Source organism: Panulirus ornatus, chromosome 1, assembly GCF_036320965.1.
Source record: "Panulirus ornatus isolate Po-2019 chromosome 1, ASM3632096v1, whole genome shotgun sequence".
Lineage (NCBI taxonomy): Eukaryota > Metazoa > Arthropoda > Malacostraca > Decapoda > Palinuridae > Panulirus > Panulirus ornatus.
In genome coordinates this window covers 88415941-88422281 of record NC_092224.1, presented here as the reverse complement: position 1 = coordinate 88422281, position 6341 = coordinate 88415941, and the positions used below count along the sequence as shown (strand labels likewise).

The 6341-nt window shown below is 45.0% G+C and overlaps 1 non-coding gene across 1 annotated transcript; it reads right to left on the bottom strand.

Moving 5' to 3' along the window:
• Nucleotides 1–5854: 5854 nt before the first annotated feature.
• On the bottom strand, nucleotides 5855–5928 carry TRNAR-UCG (transfer RNA arginine (anticodon UCG)). The gene has a single exon. It is a non-coding gene; the product is annotated as a tRNA-Arg (tRNA).
• Nucleotides 5929–6341: the final 413 nt, after the last annotated feature.

The window sequence follows — 6341 nt, the reverse complement described above, 5'->3', positions numbered from 1 at the left end:
ATGATTATCGAGAAGGAGAAGGAATGTGGAATGAGGCAGAAAATAATGGAGAAAAGAAAGGTAAAAAAGAGATTAACAAAGATGAACGGATGGGGATTGAAGGATACAAAATCGTCGTACACAGCACAAGAAACAGATATGTATAGGTGTGTGTGTGTGTGTGTGTGTGTGTGTGTGTGTGTGTGTGTGTGTGTGCAGTAGAAGACAAAGAAGGGGATGTAGGGCGTGCAACTGGAAGGGACATGTCAGAGGATGGGTCAGGGTACAGCGTGCGGGCACAGTAAAGGATGGGGCACGTTATAGAATGGAAGCAAAGTACAGGATGGGGCAGGGTACAGAATGGAGGAAGGGTACAGGGTGAGGCAGGGTACGGGATGTGTCCAGGGTACAGGGCGGGTGCAGGGTACAGGATGGGTCCAGGGTACAGGGCGGGTGCAGGGTACAGGATGCTGTAACAGCCACTTCCATGCCGGTAATAACAGCTTCTGGTGCTTCTCTACGCAGATGTTCCATCCCCGGGCCGCGCGACACCTGGGCCCCCACCTCCCCGTGTCCCGGCTCAAGCTAGTCAGGTTGTGGACGGGTGGCGGGCGGAGGCTCGCCACCCGTCCACTGTGGGTGGGTGGGTTGGGGTCTGTGTGTGTGTGTGTGTGTGTGTGTCCCCCACGTGTTGATGGAGTAGATAAAAGATAACAGATCATTTACTGGTAACAGGAGACCTCCTTCCCTCACTCGCCAAAACAATGCCTTTCAAGAACGCCAAGTTGGTTGTAATGTCGTTTCTCACACGTCGAAGCAAATTGGTATCCCACGAGCGCAAGTCACCCTCTCTGAGGACGCGTTACTGGTGGCCAGTGTCTTGAGGGATGGCGTGTTGTGGGCAGGCAAGGCAGGCAGGCAGGGAGTAGTACCCTTGGGAGCAAGAGTAACCCGAGCCTCGAGGAGCGGGTGATGTGAACGGAAGGTGTGGCCGTCGCTTATTCCCTCCCTCCCCTCCAACACACGCGGATTATGTGGTCACTCAGCCGGATTATAGGGGATCATCGCGGTTATTATAAGATTATATGTAGATTAGTTCCCTAGAGAAGGATGGGAGGGAAGAGCGGAATACCAGACGAGAGGAGCAAACTTGTCGCCAGAAGAAAAAAAAAAAGGGGTGAAAAAAAAAATTATGGCGATTTCAACGAGTCAAAAAGTAGGAATCCACACAACCACGAGCGCTCTCTGCCTCTGGTGTGGGCCGTAGATGATGGCGCTCCGGTATTAGCTGGCGACTGACTCCTCCTTGTTGTTACAGCCGCTCCTCACCCAGCGAGGTGTCTCATGAGAGCGTTAGTTTGGATATCATCTGTTGCTAAGCACAGTGGCGGGTGAGTGGGGCGTCCCGAGGCTGGGGTGCGTTGATGGAGGTGGTGCTCGTCAGGCCGCCTCATTGCAGGGGTCGGATGATGATTTTGTGTGGTTCGCTGTGGTTCAAAAGATGGTTCGTCGTGGTTCATAGGAAAGTTTTCTCTGGTTCACAAGATACTTTGGTCTGGTTCACAAGAATGTTCGCTGTGGTTCGCATGTCATTCACAGGGAAGTTCGGTGTGGTTCACAAGACGAATCATGATGGTTCACGTGATGGTTCGAGGGTGAAAGTAATTTTTTGATCCAGTTTCTTCTGAGGTTCTGGGATCTATGTCTACTAGTGTCTGTCCTCATTTGTCTTTATGTAGCTTGCCATTCTTCTACTTTACTATCCTGTCTCCATCTATAGTGGTGGGTGGGGAGGAGCCTTCTGCTTTACTATCCTGTCTCCATCTATAGTGGTGGGTGGGGAGGAGCCTTCTGCTTTACTATCCTGTCTCCATCTATAGTGGTGGGTGGGGAGGAACCTTCTACTTTACTATCCTGTCTCCATCTATAGTGGTGGGTGGGGAGGAGCCTTCTGCTTTACTATCCTGTCTCCATCTATACAGATTAGGAATGCAGATAACCTCGCCATGGATCATCAGCTGTCATCTATCTTTCTTTTTTTCTTTTACTTTGAAGGTTCCAGTCACTGACAAAAGTCCACATCAAGGCCAGGCTTTAATTGAAATATGGGGAGGTTAATGAATGGGGAAAAATAGACAAAGAAAAGTATTCACGAAATATGGACGTATTGAAAAACCTGTCTAAAATAATTCGCCGTCATAAGTATAAGGAAAGACATGAGAGGGCAGAGAGTTCCAAAGTCTCGAGGGAAAGAAAAAGTTATCAAAACGGCCCACCCTTCACTTGCCAACGGCCACACAGGAATCATGTGACGCAGCAGCTTGCCGAGTATTGCGTGGTCTAGCTAGCGGTGCGGGCACACAAGTGCATTAAGCTCTTGAGGGCAAAAACCAAAGCAAATACCTACAGAATAGGGAGAGTAAACCAACATTGTAGCGTAGGGCAAGCGGGTCAAGTAATAAAGTTAGCCTGGGGGAGTTTGTAAGTCGGACCGCTTTCGACTCGACCGTGTCAAGTGATGTACTCCCTCGTACTCTTCAGATGTTTCATGAAATGTGACGTGGTGGGAAGAAATGATAATGAACCAGGGAATGAGGCATTGAGGCTCGCGTCACACACACACACACACACACACACACACACACACACACACACACAGAGTCTCACCTTGATCTTGAGCTCTTTTTGATATTAATTAACTAGTTACTATCATGATCTCCCATTTTGTAATGTCTATATCGTTTCAAGTGTGTAGCTTCAGCCGAATGTCCACTGAGATTCAATGAACCGTTCTTTATTATTAGTATTTATTACACACACACACACACACACACACACACACACACACACACACACACACACACACACACACAAGCACTTGTTTGATATTACAGAGTCAAGTCTCACAGAAAAACAGTCCATTATGTAAAGTGATTACCACCTTCACTATGTGTGTTTGACTATCCTCCGTTTTGGGGCCTCTTTCTGTGCCTTTTTTTTTTTTAGCCTAAATAATATATTACAAGCGATATATTGCATACCATTTATGGTTTCATGATATTGTGTGTGTGTATGTGCGTGTGTGTGTGTGTGTGTGTGTGTGTGTCTCCCTCCGCATCACGTACAACGCCCTTGGATCCATCCGTAATCTGGCCACGTACAGCCTCTACCATTTCCTTTACCGCCCCCTCCTCCTCAGGCCATCGGAGAGCGGGGCCGTCCACACCGGGAGGAGACCCAGCCGAGGCATACAACACAAAACAACAACTCAAGGTTGTGATTGCCCGTGTAGGAGCCGTTCTCTCCCTCTCTCCCCAGCTGAGCAGGGATTCCACCCGACGTCCTCAATAATCATTCTTGAAGGATTTGTCCAAATACGGATTTCCTTAATAGACTGTAAATATTAAGTTTTTTTTCTCCTTTTGTATTTTTTCTTTCCTTTATAAGCGACGGTGAAGAGGCTAAAGATCCTACAGTTGAAGGCAGTTTATTCTTTGACAGTTTATTCTGTATTTTGTTATTGTCTCGTATTTTGTCTTTAACGTTCTTTTAGGATTTGATAAATGGGTTATCGATATCCAGAGACTATGCGATATATATTCGTATTTAGCGTTTCAAAATTATGTTTAGGAAAAGTATTATCAAAATCATATCGGGAAATGTGTTAGCCTTGTCCAAATAATATTAAGGAAAAGTATTAATCGTAAGTCAATTTCAATTTCTGATCCGACGTGGGAATTATTTCCTTCATATGATAACCGACTGTTGTGGGGCCGTTGTTCATCTGTTGCTTGTGAGTTGACCCGACGTCCGTCCGTTGCTTGTTCGTCCGTTCGTTGGTCGTCCGTTGCTTGTGTCTCATTCCGTCGTTCGTCCGTTGCTTGTGTTGACGTCAGTCCGACGTCCTTCGCGTTTGTATACAAGATCAACCATAAATTTATAACTCAGAATTTTTTATTTTCTTTTTTTTCAGATCTGAAAAAAGAAAAAGAATTCAGTGAGTTGTAGGGTGTGAGTGAGTACACACACACACACACACACACACACACACAATATATATATATATATATATATATATATATATATATATATATATATATATATATATATATATATATATATATAGCGCTACCTTGCTAACGCGGGAGACAGCGACAAAGTAAAATAAATAAATATAAATATATATATATATATATATATATATAGCGCTACCTTGCTAACGCGGGAGACAGCGACAAAGTAAAATAAATAAATATAAATATATATATATATATATATATATATATATATATATATATATATATATATATATATATATATATATATATATATATATATATCCCTGGGGATAGGGGATTAAGAATGCTTCCCACGTATTCCCTGCGTGTCGTAGAAGGCGACTAAAAGGGGAGGGAGCGGGGGGCTGGAAATCCTCCCCTCTCTCTTTTTTTTTTTTTTTTTTTTTTTCCAAAGGAAGGAACAGAGAATTGGGCCAGGTGAGGGTATTCCCTCGGAGGCCCAGTCCTCTGTTCTTGGTGCTACCTCGCTAACGCGGGAAATGGCGAATAGTTTAAAAGAAAAAAGAAAGATATATATATATATATATATATATATATATATATATATATATATATATATATATGTGTGTGTGTGTGTGTGTGTGTGTGTGTGTGTGTTATGTGTGGATGTGGTTGGCTGGTCTCCGCCTGGGGTCCGGGAGCCTCTCCGTTGCTCGCATCATGGGCCACCTTCTTCGTATCCCGTCGCACCAACACAGGGAATCACTCGGATCGTTTCATGAGAGTATGACCATCATACATTCTTCACGATTTCGTAAGCATATTGTATTTCTACGGTATTGTATTTTAACGAGAATTATTGTGTCCTAGGGCTGGAATACAGCAGGCAGGGACTACAGACGTGGGTACAGTGAGGGACTGTGAAATGTACGGACTTTGGCTGTGCTGAAAACTTTTCCTTCATGATAACACTGCCGCTGCAGTGCCTCTGGTCAGCTATGTTATGATGTGAGATACGCGAGCACAGTCACGAACTCCGTCACTGATTCGCATAGAAAACATAAACCTTCTCTGTTATGTACTTATGTACTTATGTGCTTCGCGACGTCATAAAACGTACATTTATCCGTCGGTGCTAAGAGCAACTTTTGAAGCACAGTATCTGTGCTGTCAGTCGTACATATTTGTGTCAGAGGAAGTACACTGTGTGAGTAGCGTTTGTGAGGTGATTAGGAACGAGAGTGAAGCATTGTTATACTACTGAATACACTTGCGTCTGGGACTGACTGAACACTATGGCAGGACTGGCCTGTCCCCGGTATGGGCGTGGGTTAATTATTTACCCGTTTAGATCCCGCGTTGAAAATGTCATTAGTGTCATAATGAGTTAGTCTCCCGGCGCTACCATGGGCTAATGATGCTGATGAACTGGGTGTGATCTTCTGTCCCCTTTTTCTCCTGTTTTCCTGGATCACGTGTGTGATTACTCTGTGTGTTACGGAGAGAGGATTCGACACTCTTGTTGCCCTGTCCCTTAACCTTGTACGTATGTTCCATGTCCTTACTCTCCTTACTCCTATATGGTATGCACACACACACACACACACACACACCCAAATACACACACACACACACACGCACACACACACACACACACACACACACACACACACCATTCATCGACTAGCTTGAGGGGAGGATGAACCAGTCTGAGGGGAGGATGAACATTAGAGTCAGGTGTAGGCCGACTGCCACGCCCAGGACTCGAACCCATGGTCTCTCGATCTCGGGCTGGCCCGTTCTGACCGGTGGGCAGTGACGCTAACCACGACACCACGGAGGCTCGTGAAAGAAAATCGACCGTGACAGGATTCGAACCTGCAGTCTTCGGATCCGAAGTCCGACGCCTTATCCATTAGGCCATACGGTGACTGTGTGTGTGTGTGTGTGTGTGTGTGTGTGTGTGTGTGGTCAGTACGTGAAGAACTGCAGGATGTCTTCACACAGCTGAGGAATGCTTGGGGGGGGGTGGGGCCTTGCTGTTCATGAGACACCCGCCTGTAATCAACCCCATTACATGCACATTATTGAATCATAAACTTGTTATGCGTCTCGTAAAAGACCATGGTTTATCCCTTCACATCCAAAACTAATAGTCGAGTTTCCATTACATAATTTATTTACTTTCGTAATTTTTGTTGGTTTCCTTTTTTAATTAGCTGGTGAATGTTAGGGTGTCATTCTTCCCCCCAACACACACACACACACACACACACACACACATCCTGCTGTGTTTCCACCAGTTTTTGATATATTTATTTTCTTCATTTATTTACATGTCTC